Here is an 18,042-nt window from a genome sequence, read left to right on the forward strand (position 1 = left end):
TTCATAGCCAAGCCATCTCATAGTATTTCTTACTAACTCTTTCAGTCACATGCACATCAACACCACAGCTTTCCTTCTCATCTTTATTTATCTGTCTTTACACGTTAATTCCACATGCCACTCTCAGGTAACTCACTTCCACTACTCTCAGGTTAGAGTAAAAATTACAGTAGTCATTCAACAATACTTTTTTTTTTTTTATTATTTCAATGCTCACCTCCCTATTCTCTGTCACTGCTTTCAGTGATGCGGCAAGCTTTCTTCCCTGCTGTGTCCATTCAAGCACTTCATCTAAACATTCATATTTACTCATCACACTACATAAATACTTAAAGGCACTTATATTTTCCATTTCCTGACGGTCCAACATTACTGTGCATTCTGTGACTTCATCTCTTCTGAAGATCAAACCCTTACTCTTTATTACATTCCTTTTTAGTTTTCATTTCTTACACACATCCAGACTCATTCGCCAAGCCTTGCACCTCTCATTCATCTTCAATGAACAATACATAATCATTAGCAGCAACATTACAGGAAGTTTCCAGACTTTACCATCTCGCACTAAGGACACTCCAACATCCAATGCCTTACCTTGTATTTTTTTTAAAACACAAACAACATAACACATACCTAATTTAGTAGGAGAGAAAAAAAAAAAAAAAAAGACAATCCCTAGTCCACTCTCAACACGCACAGCATCTCTAGTGACCTTGACAACATTCAACACTTTTCTGCATTGTTTGTCTATATATAGCCAGATGTCTTAGTCTCGTAAAGGGTGGGCACAAACAAATTGCATCCACGTCGCTCTGTCCAATGCCATTTCGCTGACCTCCCCTTAACTTACAATCCCCCTCTCTCAACTCATCCCCCCCAACTCATTCTTGGTCTTTCCTTCCCTTTCACTCTTTCTACCTCACTCACATACTCTCTCCTAGTTAGTCTCTCACTCTCCATCTTCTCCACATGGCCAAACCATTCAGTGTATTTCTCCTAGCGCTTTCTAACACGTCAACATCCGCACCACAACGCTCCTTCACTTCATCATTTGTCAGTCTGTCTCTACAGGTAACTCTACATGCTCCTCTCAGATAACCGATTTCTATTGCTCTCACTCTTGACCTGTGTCTTTCCAACAGGGTCCAAGCTTCGCTTCCGTACGCTAGAGAGGGGATCACAATAGTCATGCAGTGACTTCCTTGCTTCTCTGCCCACTTCCCTATTTCTTATCACTGATTTTGGGTGAACTAGAAACCTTTTTGTCCCTGTTGTACCCTTGGAGCCCTTCATCCTCCAAACTTCCATCCTTACCCATCACACTACTTAGTTACTTAAATACACTCACATTTTTCATTTCCTTATCAGCCAATCTCACTGTACATTCAGTGGCTTCATTTCTCTCGAAGACTACAACTTTACTCTTCCTTACATTCACCTTTTTATTCCATTTCTTACAAACTTTCACAAACTCGATCACCAAGATTTGCATTTACCCTTCGTCCTCGCTTAACAATACAGTATCTTCTGCCAACAACGGGACAGGAAGTTTTCAAACGATGCTTTCTAAAACATCCCCTGCCCTGCCTTGTATCTCATTTTTACCCCATCCATATACAAACTGAACAACCATGGGGATATGACACATCCCTGTTTTAGTTCAACATTCAGATAGAAAAATTCACTCAGTTCACCATCCACACGCACTGCAGCCCTAGTGCTCTCATACGTACGCTTCAGGGCATTCAACAGCTTCCCATTCATTCCATGTATATTCTTAATATTTTCCACATGCCTTATCTATCCACTCTTATGCTTTCTCCAAATCCATGAAGGCAACATACAACTTCTTTCCCTTCTACAGAAACTTTTCCACTAAGCACGTTAGGATGAATATCTGATCTACACAACCTCTTCCCTTCCTGAAACCTCCCTGTTCTTCTCCAAGTAATTCCTCTGTTATTTCCCAAACTGTCAGTAAGTATCCTATCATATTCATTTCCTATTACGCTAAAAAGACAAATGCTCCTTTGATTACTACATACTTCTTTTTCCCCATTTCCGTTGAATGGGAGAATACTTATTCCTGATTTGCAGCTGTACAGGGCGCAAATATGAACCACTTTTGACAAATCAAATTATTGGTGAATCTTCTTGAACTTATGAATTGCTCTCGTCTTAGTGGTCGGCATGCAGCGGTTATCCTGAAGGTTAAACTGAAAGAGAAAGTCAGTGCCAGTGAGATGGGAATTTTCTGCCACCCAAGCAACAATAAACTCCAACCTCAATCCAGAGTGCGCATCCAAATATCGGAATATTTTGCCATGAGAGAGTGGGGGATGTTTATACTACAAGATTAATTTACACCTTAATTGTTCGTGGTGAAAGGATTACACAATTTAACAGTTGCTGAAAACCTGACATCAGCGCAAAAGTCAAGGATCATACGAGACTGTCTTTGGGACCCTAGCGTGGCAACACCCAGCCAGTATGTGTTTATACGTGGTTGTGCATGTGTCTTGCATAGGCACAGATCTCCAACAGGTGCTAGACGAATATTTCTTAAATCCAAATAACTTTCCAGTTCCCTGACTATCTCATTTTAGATTCTGTAAATAACACTCCTAGGTATTCGTTAACAGGAGTGATGCTAGTTTTCTCCCCCTCTCGCTCTCAGCTTGGCCTCCAATCCCGGTGTCTATAATATTTATGTCGCCTACTGTTTAGAGTCTGACTAGTAACTGACTTTACAGCGTCATTTATCTCAGATAAATATAGTTGTCTTCTTCCCCAATTTATGCTGTATATTCAATACCTAGGTAATGGTATGATTTAATGGATGTTATTATATGCCTAGTGATCCTCAGTATCGTTTCCATTTGGCTTTACTTGGTTTCCTTGAGATGAGGACAGAGCAAGTTGCTTCAATATTCAGCCTTCATTAGTAGCTGTATGAGCATCCGTAGCTCTTCTTTGTGAGTCATTATAGATGGCTTGTGAGACTTCGCAGCGCCTCTTCCTTAGCGATTTACTCTCCATATTATGCCTTAAGATTCCTTTATATATATATAGATATATATATATATATATATATATATATATATATATATATATATATATATATATATATGTATATATATATATATATATATATATATATATATATATATATATATATATATATATAGATATATATATACCGGTATTTATATCTATGTTTTTATACCGTATATATGCATATCGCTTTATTATCAGTATAGTCTGCATCAATATCATTAATGTGCGAAGAAATCAACAAAGGAGAGGTGTTACGGACTTTCAAAAGCCACGGACAGGATGAACTTTGATCTATATATCATGGTATTCCTTTGTAATTATACCTTGTTAAATATAGTGCTTCATATTATCTGTATCGCAATTACTATGAAGTGTGAGTTATTATTATTAATTTTGACAACAGGAGAAATGACTGGTTTCTTATTGCTGGATAACGTATGAAATAAATCTCTAAACTATGAATCAGTGTACTGATGTGACTTTTCATTTTGAATACGACAGTGTTTTTAGTCATGCTGTATAATTCGATGAACGTTCGCGAGCACGATAAAAACAAAGAAACAAACAGTTGTCATACAGAGACATCACTCTAAGATTGGCAGTGTATGTTCTTAAAACCTGTATATCCTAGCACTCCTCCACTCCACCACACCGACCACCATCTCAATCAGCTGTCCCATCAACCCACTACAGGTCAAAATTTTATACAGGAAAAAAAAAAAAAAAAACTTACAGTGAAGGTCACATTACAAACGACTCAAATGCTGTCAAGAAGTGGCCCTAACTAGCTAGTCCCAGGATAGTAAGTCTACGAATACAAACATTACAATCATCGTTTCAAAAGCGACACTGGTAACTCACTGGGATGCTAATCATGTTATATGAATTAATTAGATCAAGAGCTGAATCAAGTAATAAACCTGTGGTAATGTCAATCAGTTGTTTATTACACCCTGTACTAAAGTACTCAATGGTAGATGCTGTGTGAGTGGGAATTTCTCTTCCAGTCGCCGCCCCACCGAAAGGTTGGGAACCAGCTCAGTTTTGATATTGTACACGACTTTGACCATTGTCTAAGTTTTCATTTTGAACTTTGGAATGTTATATTTCAGTATATATATATATATATATATATATATATATATATATATATATATATATATATATATATATATGTATATCCCGAAGGGTCGGAGGATCGAATCCACCCAAGGGTCATTGGTAGACATCAGGAAGGGCATCCGGTCAAAAAATGCTACACGCTCCAGTCCAGAAGTTCTCTAGCCAGGGCAACGCCTTAGCCCTTCGGCGATACCTGACGTAAATCCAAATTATATATATATATATATATATATATATATATATATATATATATATATATATATATATATATATATGTGTGTGTGTGTGTGTGTGTGTATATATATATATAAATATGTGTGTGTGTGTGTGTGTGTGTGTGTGTGTGTGTAGAAGATGTATATAAGGTTATAAAAAGTCGGACTTGGAAGTTTCCAGTGCCATTATGGTGATATGATTTGAAAGTTAATAAGGAGCCTGACCACAGCAGCAGGGGCAGAGGGCATGGTACACAGTACAGTCACAGGGAAGAGTCGTGTCCCGGTTCTGTCTGATGATTGAGTGTAGCATGTGAAATATTATGAAAGCCCTACCACTCGTGGTTGGCTAGCCTGACTTTCCTCAAGCTACATATCTGCTACTGATGGGATGACAATATAAAAGAATCCAGGAAATTCCGAAGCCTTAACATCCGTTTGCGATAGACGAAGTGTGAATCATAATTGGGCAGGCGATAATTGCCTGGCCGTTACATCTTACACCTTACCACAAAACGTCAGGCAGACCTATGGTCCGTCTATTTTATGAAGAGCGTTTGGGCATTGTCCCTCTTGGGAATTTCCTAGGCCGCCTCTGCCAAACGTGTACACCTCGCTGTCTCATGTCAGCTATTTACTACTTCAAAATGAAGTTTATTTACAGTATATATATATTTAATTCTTTAATAAGGCTATATAGTGTTATACATGCCTCTTTTTTTCTTTTAATAACAATTATTTTTTACAAATACCACAACACTTGGCATGGTTGCTTTCCAACGTTGCCACGCTTGTAAGGGTAGAGTGACCGTGTTAATCCAGGTCATTTCCACTCTGGCCGCCACCTGAGATGGATGCTCTTACTCCTGCTACTCACTCTCGTGTGCTCCACAGTAGAGAAAAAGAACTTATTTACAACGTAAATAAGTATTTTTTAGAAGAGAAGGCAAAGAGAGGACCTACAATTGTTCCCCCAAAAGCTGTTGGTTAAGCCTCCTGGGGAAAACCTCTATAAGAAAAACGCGCCTTGACTTTTACCTCGAAGATGGTTTGGAAAAAAAGTCGAAATTATAGGGAACAAATAAAACATCATACCTTATGGAAAGTATCACATTCATAAGAAAAACATAATATTGACAGACAGGCAGTAACAGAGAGAGAGAGAGAAAGCAGGGAAAGGGAATGGAGATAAGGGGGATAGGCAGACAGCGAGGGAGGAAGGTTGGAGAGGCCGGAGATAAGGGAGAAAAGGCAAGACGGAGGAAGGGAGGGAGGGAATGTGGTGGAAATTGAATAGGAGTGCAACAAGACAGTCAGGATGCTTTTCCTCAACCTCAAAGGTGGTGTGGAAAATAAATCGAAATTATAAACCACAAATAAACCTCACACTTTAAGGAGAAAATCATAGTCATAATAAAAAATAATGTTAGGGAGAGAGAGAGAGACAGACAGACAGACAGACAGAAACAGAGAGTAGAGGGAAAGGTCATGGAGAAAGGAAATGAATAAGAGCACAACAAGAGAGACAGACAGTCAGTCTGGAGGCTGTTCCTCAAATTCTAAAAATTCATAAAAGTGTATAGACTTTTTACAGAAATAAATCTATAAAAAATGCAATTTCTATATGCAGAGAGAGAGAGGAGAAAGAATGGTGTGCTGGGAGGGAAAGTTGTCATTAGCGCCTTGTTTCTAATCCGATTAAGTTGCCCAGTACAAAGTATGGCAACGCTGAGGGACGGGGACTCCCCAAGAGGGACAACGCCCAAACGCCCTTCATAAAATAGACGGACCGTAGTATATTATATACCTTGGAATGAAGAGGGCAAACAACTTGCGTCCAACTACTGGGAGGATGAAAGATAATATGATATACCTTTATTTAGGGGAAAAAGTCTCGAACAGGTAGTGCAAACAACTGGTTCATGCGGAACTGCAGAAAGGTGGATTAGGTGATTGTGCGAGAAAGGCACAACGGTCAGCGATCATCGTTCAGGTCGCCCTAGTGTTACCACACCTCCACAGGATCAGGAAATAATCACAACGATGGAAGGTAGTATCTGCAAGCAGCAGTGCTTATTCCGAGAGAGACGAACTGAACCTAGAATGAAGCACACGAATAGTTGTGCGTAGACTTCGGTCTTCTCGGTTATGTGTTCGATCTCTAGCCAGCGGGACTCATTTCACCACCCATAACAAAACATTCGATTATCATTATACAGTAACTCTATCCTCATATGTAACAACGTAGTTTGATGACAGATAATGACAGATACAGCTTATAATTATCAACTTAAGCTAAGCAAAAGTTAATAAATAAGGAGAGCCAAAATCCGGTCACATCTTTAGCTAACTGAACTGCAGTATTACTAATATGATATTAAAAAAGGGAACAGGTGAGAAGTTGTTCATATATGTCAGATAAAATTAGCATTCTGAAAAAAATGCAACTACTTATATTTATTTCGCTTAGTTATAAAAAATATGCTCGCATTCACAGGGTCATCTCCTGGAGCAAATGGCAACTAATGTCAGTGATACCAACCGTCCATATGACACAAAGGGAACGCACCAAAACTTGAGCCATTCAGCACGTGTTCATCAAATTTCAGGACAGGACTTTTGTCTTTGCTTGTACATTGCTAATTGCAGTTTCAATTTGCTCGGGATTCAGATGTTCAGCTCTAAACCCTTACTGCTTAAATGAAAGTAGAACTCACGCTTTCCTTCCATGTACAGTCGTGGCCATAAATAATCACCTATACTCCTGTACCCCATGCCTCAGACTGGCTCCTTTATGCGCGGCAAGTCACACTGGAGTAAGAGGGGCTGAGAGGGAGAGGCCAGAGAGAGAAGGACAGGTGGGTGGGGGGACGAATGATGGTGCTTGGGTGGAGTGAGGGAGGGGAGGGAGGGTAGGTAGGGGAGGGAGAATGAAATGCGAAGTTGTGGCCACATAATTGTCTATTTTCTTTCATTCAGGGCATCATATAAAGGAGTTACTATTCGGTAGATAAAGCTGCATTACACCTTGTATAGCGACGTCAGATAACAGGCTTTAGATAGGTGGTGATATCAAGGACTGGTTCGTGAGAGAAGTATACTGACGTGACAGATCAAATATTAGTGCAGAGCCATCGAGACTGAGTTGGGCCCAGATTGTCAACACGTGGATAAGGCGACCATAGGCCCGCCTTAAGACGGGACAGTCTTGCTTTTTTTTTTTTTTTTGCATCTGTCCCGCTTTTTAATTGTGAGTAAAACGTCCTGCTTTTTTGTGCAAATTATCTAAAATATCGCGCTTTTAGAAAATTACTGTTACATTAGATATAATATAACCTTTTATGAAATTATGATGAATTAGTAAAATTATGCCTAATCCAAACCAAATGAAATACCGAATTGTTAAAATAAAATCTGTAATACTAACCGGTAACTTTGGCCGGCCCATTCACCGTACCGTACTGTATATTGGTCAATGGAGTTCGTTTGAGACATTGGTGTTTAATTAGCAGCCTCAGGGTGAGGTGTTGCGTGGCAGCCGTCGCTGTCACTCGCATTTAAGTCAGTGTATCTCTCTCTCTCTCTCTCTCTCTCTCTCTCTCTCTCTCTCTCTCTCTCTCTCTCTCTCTCTATTTTTATATGTATACACACACACACACGTGACAATGTCGTGCTTTTAGCTCCAATAAATCTGGTCACCTTATGCGTGGAAGCCAGAAAACGAGAGGACACGGGCCCGCCTTCTCCAGCACACCAAAGACGAGTGGGAGCTGTTCAGACGAAACAAGCAAACCATCAACGACATTGTTTTCCCGGTGCCGCGAAGCCTGCATGAGGTTTTTAAGGCATGAGGCCACTGGACTACTTACTAACGCTTTCCTGGTTACTTTGGCTTGACCAGTGTCGGTAAACATTGACACAGATATACTTTGGGAGTTTGGGAAGGAGTTTGTTTCATTTTCCCTCTAACAGGTAATGAGAGATACAGTTACTATATCCACCCATGAGCACAGACATCAAATTTATTTACCTTTTATGCACATCTATTTTAAATAGCCTTTTCATATAGAGATGTCATTAAAAAATTATTGAATTTACAAAAGGGTGACTGTATAGAGGGAGTGTATACCGCGAGGGTGATCATATTTACTGTGGACACAGCCATGTCAAAGGTTTCATATAATATTTAGTTCCAAAAATTAATTACATGTAAGGGTAGAGGACGTTTCTTACACAAACATTACGGAAGTCAAAGCCATCCAGATTCCATTCTGCGTCTGAAGTCAAAATACACGGATAAACACAAATATCTGGCTCCGCACAAATGTTGATGTCACGTCAGTATACTTCTCTCACGAACCAGTCCTTGATATCACCACCTATCTAAAGCCTGTTATATGACGTCGCTATACAAGGTGTAATGCAGCTTTATCTACCGAATAGTAACTCCTTTATATGATGCCCTGAATGAAAGAAAATAGACAATTATGTGGCCACAACTTCGCATTTCATTCTCCCTCCCCTACCTACCCTCCCTCCCCTCCCTCACTCCACCCAAGCACCATCATTCGTCCCCCCACCCACCTGCCCTTCTCTCTCTGGCCTCTCCCTCTCAGCCCCTCTTACTCCAGTGTGACTTGCCGCGCATAAAGGAGCCAGTCTGAGGCATGGGGTACAGGAGTATAGGTGATTATTTATGGCCACGACTTTGCAAATGCGGAAGCTGAAATGCAGCTCTTGTCCAGTTATTGCTGAATGGTACAAGGTGGTTCTCTCAAATATCCGAAAGCTAATATCTGTAACAGTATATTGGTTGTGTGTGATTTATTCATCTATTTACATAGATATGATTCTAACACACACACACACACACACACACACACACACACACACACACACAGAGGAGGAGAAGAATACATTTTTTTACAAGGTAATTGGATTGCAGGTACGAAAGCGGTACACAAACAGGAGGGAATAAAAAGGAGAAAGGTAGTAGAACCAAGTCATGACAAGTATATAAACAAGATTAAATTGATGTACTCAAATGTGGATGGAATGGTATCTAATATATTAGAGATGAATGATTATATCCGAGAAAATGAACCACATATAATATGCCTAACTGAAACAAAATTAACACCAAGGATATCAAATGACATCCTAAACTTAGAGGAATATAATATATGGAGAAGAGATAGGAACTTAAAAAAAAGGAAGAGGAATTATAATATTAACTAAGAAACATCTAAAAGTCAAAGAAATAGAACTAGACATACCCTCACAAGTAAAACTGATTGCAGAAGAGATCAATACATCTGAAGGGAAAGTAATTGTAGCCAATTTGTACATGCCACCCAGATCAAACACACGGGAAAGAGACGAATATGAGGACCTGCCGGAGAGTACAATTCAGAGTTTAAGATCATTACTACATAAAATGGAAGAAAAATCGGAAAGAATTATACTAACTGGAGATTTTAATACAAATATAAATTGGAATACTCTAGATATAATAATCCAAGAAAGCTGTTGGGACCAAAAGCTCCTGGATCTCGTGCAGGAGTATTTCCTAACGCAACATGTAAGGGAAAGCACCAGAAAAAGAGAACTCGATGTGCCCTCAATGCTAGATCTTATATTTACAAGGCAAGAAAACGATATTGACAATTTAATATATCACCCTCCATTCGGCAAAAGCGACCATGCAGTATTAAATTGCAACTTCAGGATTGCATATGACATAGTTAACAGCAATGAAAGTTACAAAAAGAGTCTAAACTATAAAAAGGGAAACTATCATGACCTAAAGAAGTACGTCGTAGAAACTGATTGGGGAAAGGAGCTTAGAGGACAAGATTTAAATGCTGTATATAAAAAATTCTGTGAACTTTATGAAATAGGAGTCCAGAAGTACATCCCACAGCACAAAGAAGCAGAAAAGAAAATAAAGAAATGGTTCAATACAGAATGTAAAAAATCAAAAGAAAAAAGAGATTTGTTGTGGAATACAGAAGACACAATAGTGAAAGGGCGTATAACAACTATAAACAGGCAAGAAACGATTATACAAGAATAAGGAGGGAAGCCCAAAAATAGTTTGAGGAGGATATCATAAATAAAAGCAGTGATCACCCGAAGCTATTTTACAGCTCCATCAGAAGCAAAACCAATGTAGAAGATAAAATACAATCCATTACGGACGAGGGAATCACCTATACACAAGAGAAGGATATTTGTGAAGCATTAAACAAAAAATTCCAATCAGTTTTTACAGAGGAAAAAAATCTTGAGAGGGACTATGTGGAACATGCATGCCCACACATACTACCAGATATACAAACATCAGAAAAAGTAATACAGGAGGAGCTGAGTAAATTAGACAAAGGATGGTCCTGATGAAATTTCATGTTGGGTGCTACATGAATGTGCAAAGGAGTTAAGTAAACCATTATCTATAATTTTCAAGAAAACCTTGAGTCAAGGTAAACTACCTGATATTTGGAAGAAAGCAAATATTGTCCCCTTATTCAAGAAAGGAAATAGACAAAATCCACTCAACTACCGACCAGTATCACTGACCAGTGTTGTAAGCAAGGTATTAGAAAAGCTTATAAGAAAAGCTTGGGTAAATCATCTAGAAGAACACAGTATGATAACAGAAAGACAGTTTGGTTTCAGAAAAGGAAAATCATGTGTTACTAATCTGTTGAGCTACTACGACATAGTAACAAACACAATACAGGAAAGAGAAGGATGGGTGGACAGTATCTATTTAGATTTCAAGAGAGCTTTTGACACAGTACCACACCAAAGACTTCTATGGAAACTGTACCATCAAGGAGGAATTCGAGGCAAACTGTTTTGTTGGATGCAAGATTTTCTCATAAAAAGAGAAATGAGAACAGTACTAAGAGGAAACTACTCATCATGGAAAGAAGTGACTAGTGGAGTACCACATGGTTCAGTGGGGGCACCAATCATGTTTTTAGTGTATATAAATGATATAAACAGTAACACTGGAAATGAGAGCTATCTGAATATGTTTGCAGATGATGCAAAAATACAAAGGAGAATTACTAACACAGACCCTTGTAAAGAGCTACAAGAAGAATTAAATAAACTTCATGAATGGAGTAATACATGGCAAATGGAATTCAATGTGGACAAGTGTCATGTAATCAAGTTTGGTAAAAGTGGAAAAAGACCTGATTGGGATTATAAGTTAGGAAATAAAACCCTACACACATCAGAAAGAGAGAAAGACCTAGGTGTGATTATTAATAACAAACTATCTCCGGCTGACCACATCAGCGAGAAGGTACGGAACATGTATACACTGCTTGCAAATATGAGAATAGCATTCACATACATAAATGAAGACATGCTAAGAAGGATAATAACATCATTCATTAGACCAAACCTGGAATATGCATCAGTAGTCTGGAGTCTTCATCTCAAAAAACACATAGACAAGCTAGAAAAAGTTCAAAGGGCCGCTACAAGATGGATACCAAGCTTAAGGGACCTAAGCTACGAAGAAAGACTAAATAAACTGAATCTACCAACACTACAGGAGAGAAGGAAAAGAGGTGACATAATAATGCTATATAAGTGCATATCAGGGAAGGAGAAAATAGACATAAATGATTACTTAACATATAGAGAAGCATCAGCAAGAGGACACTGCAAAAAACTGCATAAGAAGAGAGGTGATAAAGACGTAAGGAAATTCAGTTTCCCAAACAGAGCAATTGATCAATGGAATGCACTACCGAATGAAATAGTGTGTGCCAAAACAATTCACAAATTTAAGGATATGTACGATAAATATGGTTTAAGACACGGGACAATACGAGCTTGACTCATTCCTGTAAAGATACAATTAGGTAAGAACAATTAGGTAAGGTAAGAACATAACTATTTTGCGGGTGTATATTCTAATACTCATTACATGCATATTTCACCAGAGAATATATAGCTACTAACGGCAAGGAAATATGGCGTGATTAGAAATATCGATTTTTTTTTTATGGGAGGAAGAAAGAACCAAAGGCCACGAGCCCGCAATAACAGTTCCCTCCAAGAGAAAAACAAAATACAAGAGAGAGCCAAATTCAAGATCCATTCATTTCGAGATGCCTGAACACATTGCATTTGAAAGACTGGAGATCATAGGCAGCAGGAAATACAGACAGAGGGAGACAGTTCCAGAGTTGACCTGTTGCATAAATGAAGGACTGGGAGTAACGTTTAACTCTTGCATTAGAGAGTTGGACAGAAAAGGGATGACAGTTTGCTGCTAGACGGGTGCTACGCGCCCGACGTAGAGGTGGAGGAATGCATGCAGACAGTTCAGAGAAGCAGTGACCATTAAAGTAGCGATAGAAAAGAGACAAAGATGCAACAGTGCGACAAAGAGATAGAGGGTGAAGGGAGTCAGTAAGAGGAGGAGAGTTAATGAGACGAAAAGCCTTTGACTCCACCCTATTGAGAACAGCTGTATGTGGGGAGCCTCCCCACACATGAGAGTTGTACTCCACACAGGGGCGGATAAAACCCCTGTATAGAGTCAACAATTGTGCACGGGTAAAGAAAGAATGGAGTCGGCTTAGCACACCCAATCTCTTGGAAGCAGATTTTACAAGAGATGTAATATGATCTATCCAAGATAAGTCCCGAGTAAATGAAACCCCAAGCATGTTCAAGGATGATGCAGGATTAAGCTGAATATTATTTAAACATTAGTGGGTATACATGCGGAAGATTTTGACGAGTTGATAGGTGTAAGAACTGAGTCTTAGATGCATTAAAAACAACAAGATTATTTTTACCCCAGTCAGAGATACGAGCCAATTCAGACATTAGGTGTGCCATAGCTTCATCCCTTGTTTGTTGAAGTAACTGCTGAGATGGGCGTTGCAGGAACCAAATGGAAAGGTGAAGGGTGGAGTCATCAGCGTATGAGTGGATAGGGTTAGATGGACAGCTTAGAAGGTCATTGATGAATAAAAGGAAGAGAGTTGGTGATAGGACAGAACCCTGAGGAACACCACTGTTGATAGATCTAGGAGAAGAACGATGGCCGTCTACAACAGCGGCTATAGAACGACCAGAAAGGAAGCTAGCGATGAAGGCACAGACAGAAGGATAGAAACCGTAAGAGAACAGTTTGGAAACAAAAGATTTATGCCAGACTCGATCGAAAGCCTTTGAGATGTCAAGTGCAATGGCAAAGCTTTCGCCAAAGTCCCGAAAGCAGGATGACCAGGAGTCTGAAAGGTAGGTGAGAAGATTGCCAGTGGAGCGTCCCTGATGGAACCCGTACTGACGATCAGAAAGAAGGTTGTGATAGGAAAGATGCCTTAAAATTTTTCTATTGAGAATACACTCGAAAACTTTTGAAATACAGGACGTTAAAGCAACTGGACGATAGTTGGAGGGTTGGGAGTGGTCACCCTTCTTTGGGACTGGCTGAATGAGAGCAAACTTCCAGCAAGAAGGAAAGGTACAAGTTGACAGACAAAGGTGAAAGAGTTTGCCTAGGCAGGATGTAAGCACAGATGCACAGTTCTTGAGAACAACAGGAGGGACTCCATCAGGACCATATGCCTTGTTAGTATTGAGGTCAGTGATGGCAGAAAATACATCAGCTGAAGAAATTTTAATGTCAGCCATGAGGAAGTCAGAGGCGGGAAGTGATGGAGGAACAGCACCGGAATCGTCTAAGGTGGAATTGGAGGAGAATGTCTGTGCTGAGAGATCTGCTTTATCAGTAGAAGAAATAGCTACAGAACCATCAGAGTAGAAAAGAGGAGGGAAGGATGATGAGGTAAAGTTGTTAGAAAGGTTTTTGGCAAGGTGCCTGAAGGAGAGGGAAGAAGTCGAGTTGGAGAGTTGAGAGCATTTAGTACGGAGGAAATTATTTTTAGCACAGCGAAGAACAGACTTAGCACGATTCCGGGCATAAACGTAAAGGTGATGTGATTCAGGGGTGGGTTGGCTCTGGTACCTTTTGTAGGTCCTCTCCTTGTTGCGGACAGCATTAGAACAAGCATGATTAAACTAAGGCTTTCTTGCATTTTTCAAAGGATATGAGAATGGAATGTATGCTTCCATGCCCGAGAGAATAACCTCCGTAATGCGCAAGGCACACTCCGATGGTTTCCAGCCATGGAAACAATAATCATTCCAGGGAAAATCAAAGAAGTACTGCCTGAGGGCCTCCCAACCTGCGGCTCCAAAATGCCACAGACGACGTTTCCCTGGAGGGTCCACAGGCCGTACCAGAGTGATAGGACAGGTCAAGGTGATTAGGTTGTGATCGGAGGAGCCCAACGGAGAGCAGAAGGATTAGTTGTAAGTAAGGAAGAGGTCAAGTATGTTGGAGATCTCTCCAAGGCGGTCTGGGATACGGGTAGGGTGCTGTACAAGCTGCTCTAGGTCATTAAGGATAGAAAAGATGAAGGCTTGTTCACCAGGTGGATCAGTGAAAGGAGAGGAGAGCCAAAGGTGGTGGTGGTGAACATTGAAATCTCCTAGAATGGAGATTTCGGAGAAAGGAGAAATGGATAGAATGTGTTCCATCGTAGAAGTAAGATAGTCAAAGAATTTTTGATAGTCAGTAGAATTAGGGGATAAGTAAACAGCACAGATATATTTAGTCAGAGAATGACAGGAAAGCCGAATCCAAAGTGTAGAGAATTCAGAAGAATCGAGTTCAGGAACACGAGAGCAAGATAAGTCGTTGCGTATATATATACACAAGAGCCACCTTTGGCTTTGAAATGAGTATAGAGATAGTAGGAGGACATTGGCTTCCTAAAAAGTATGAGACAAACTGGGACTGTGACTCTTTCTCTCTCTCTCTCTCTCTCTCTCTCTCTCTCTCTCTCTCTCCTTGACAACACACTGACACTTACAGTATTTTCTTAACGTAGCGTGACACCGCCTGCGTTCCAAGATGTTCATAATTTTGCATCGAGTACACTTTTTAACAATAGTCTGCATTCAGAGGGCGCACTTCTCCCCCCATCGTCTGTACCAGACACCTCAGATCACTAACAAAATTTAATCAACTCATCTTTCATCCATAACTCACTTTCACAATTTTTCAGTAAAATCTATCAACAACTTTTTGAGATATCTTGTGGACAAACAAACAGATGAAACTGCCATATGTTGCTTGCCGGATGGATTCGATTGTGTCTGACGTTAGGCATTGCCACCCTCTATGTGTCTATAAAATTTCATAAAGATCCGACGAGAATTGACGCAGACAGGAATTTTTGAAAATTTGCCCCAAGTTAAAGATAGGAATTCAACCCCGCACCCAGCCCAAGGCCTTTGACTGATCTCGATGAAAAACAATAGGCTTCCAGGGATAATGGATATCTACCCTCTGACTTTTTTTTTTTTTTTTTTTTTTAAGAACGACTGGTACAAAACTGTGATCTGCAGAGTGCAGACAAACAAACAAACAAGTGGAACTTCCATAGGTAGAGTGCTTGCCGGATGGATCTGACTGTGTATGACGTTAGACATTGCCACCCTCTATGTGTCTATAAAATTTCATAAAGCTCCGAAGAGGACTGACTGAGATATGAATCTATGAAAATTTGCCCCATGTTAGAGGTAGGGTTTCATCCCCCCACCCAGCCCAAGGCCTTTGACCGATTTTGATTCAAAACAAAAGGCCTGCGGGGTTTATGGATATCGACCTTCTGATTTTTTTTTTTTTTTTTTTTTAGATCGATTGGCGCAAAATTGTGACCTGTAAAGTGCAGACAAACAAAGAAACAGATGACCGATTTTGATTTAAAAAAAAAAAAAAAAAAAAAAAAAGGCTTCCAGGGTTTATGGATATGTATCTTCTGACTTTTTCAGAAGTTGGCAGAAAATTGTGACCTGTAGAGATCAGACAGACAGACAAACATACGGAACTGACCAACACCCTTGCCGAATCCTTCGATTCCGGCAAGCAATGAAACTGCCATAGGCAGAGCTCTTGTCAGATGGACTGGATTGAAATTTGGATGAACAAACATTTCAGCAACATATGAGGTGTTCTCGTGGTGAATGTATGAATGTAAAACCTTCCCATCCCCTCATGCTAATCCCCTTGTGCGAGGTCCTAATCGCAGGTGGTATCGAATTTTAGCTGCTGCGGTTCAGCCTGTGCACACAAATGAGGACCTTTATCTGGTTAGAGTCTAAAAATACCATCTCTTACCTCACTTTGGACACAAACTAACCACTCAGACAACAGAAATAACTCTAAATTTGCATAAATACAGTAAACATAAAAAAAATGTGAAAGACATGCATAATATATTTAAGTATTTTTTAATGAAACCCATATTATGTACTGATTTTGTTCGTAATACACATATCTAGTCATTTCAAACCATTTCAACACCACCAGATTTTTTTTTTTTTTTTTTTTTTTTTTTTTTTTTTTGGTGGGGTGAAAATACGGACATATTTTAATGCAGTGTTTTTTCACTCCTCAGTATTTTTCACTGGAGTGTAGGCAGTCATTTGCCGAATTTTTTCACGCTTCATTTGCGAAGCACAGGACGGGTTTTGGAAGCCAAAAATCGCATTGCCAGGTGTGCCAGACATTTCTTTTCAGTTTGGTAAAAGAAAAAAATAGAATTTTCGAGATTTAAAAAAAAAACAATAAATAAATAAAATTATGCCGGGACCGGCCACTGGATCCCGACGATTCCAGACCCACGGCCATTGAGGGGTTTCAACCACCCACCCAGCCCAGGAACTTTGACCGATTTTGATGAAAAACAATAGTCTTCCAGGGTTTATGGATATCTACCTTCTGATTTCTTTTTTTTTTTAATAGAAAAATAGGCTTCCAGGGTTTATGGATATCTACCTGTATGATGAAAATGAACTGTGCGAGCCTTCATGAAGTTTGAAGAAACCTCACTCTTAACCTGTCCCTTGACTATGATGCCTGAGATAGGCTTTTTAGGGTCAACACAGCACTGTTCTAATAACTGGCTTGCAACCAAAACCTTCTGAACCTTAGAGTTTTCATCTATTCCAGCTAAATGAATTCCAACCTTGGCCATAAGATCTTTGCCACACAAATTGTTAATAAGGGAATCCACAATATAAAAGCACTGAGTCACCTCATGATTATTATATTTTACCAGTGTCTGTGCCTTACCTACCACCTGTACACGTGAATTGCCATAAGCAAGTAATCTTTTTCTGGAAGATTCAACGTCTAGCTTTAATAATCTTGCCCAATCAGTTGTCAGAGTAGGGACTGCTGCTCCACTGTCAATTTCCAAACGTACACCAGAGGAAAGTTCCGCGTTATACACTCACTCACCACTTCGAAATAGTAATTGTGAGGCAAGTGTTAGCGAAACAGTAGCCAACATTCATCTATCTGATAACCGTGTGAGAATGATGGGGATGGAAGAGGGAGGCGTAGAAACTATCAGCTTCCTCTGCCGTCCTCTTTCCTTAACCTCTCCCCTCCCACACAGTGGTACAAGATATTTGAGTGTCTGACTACTGCTTAAGTAGCGGTTGTGTCACGCATAAAGGTCCAAACTGGCAGGCAGGTGTATAAGGCGGAACGTTCTTCAGGTGTACCTGTTTTCCATTAATTGTAAAGTAA

Source organism: Coenobita brevimanus, chromosome 97, assembly GCF_032717465.1.
Source record: "Coenobita brevimanus isolate Jiangsu-jjx chromosome 97, ASM3271746v2, whole genome shotgun sequence".
Lineage (NCBI taxonomy): Eukaryota > Metazoa > Arthropoda > Malacostraca > Decapoda > Coenobitidae > Coenobita > Coenobita brevimanus.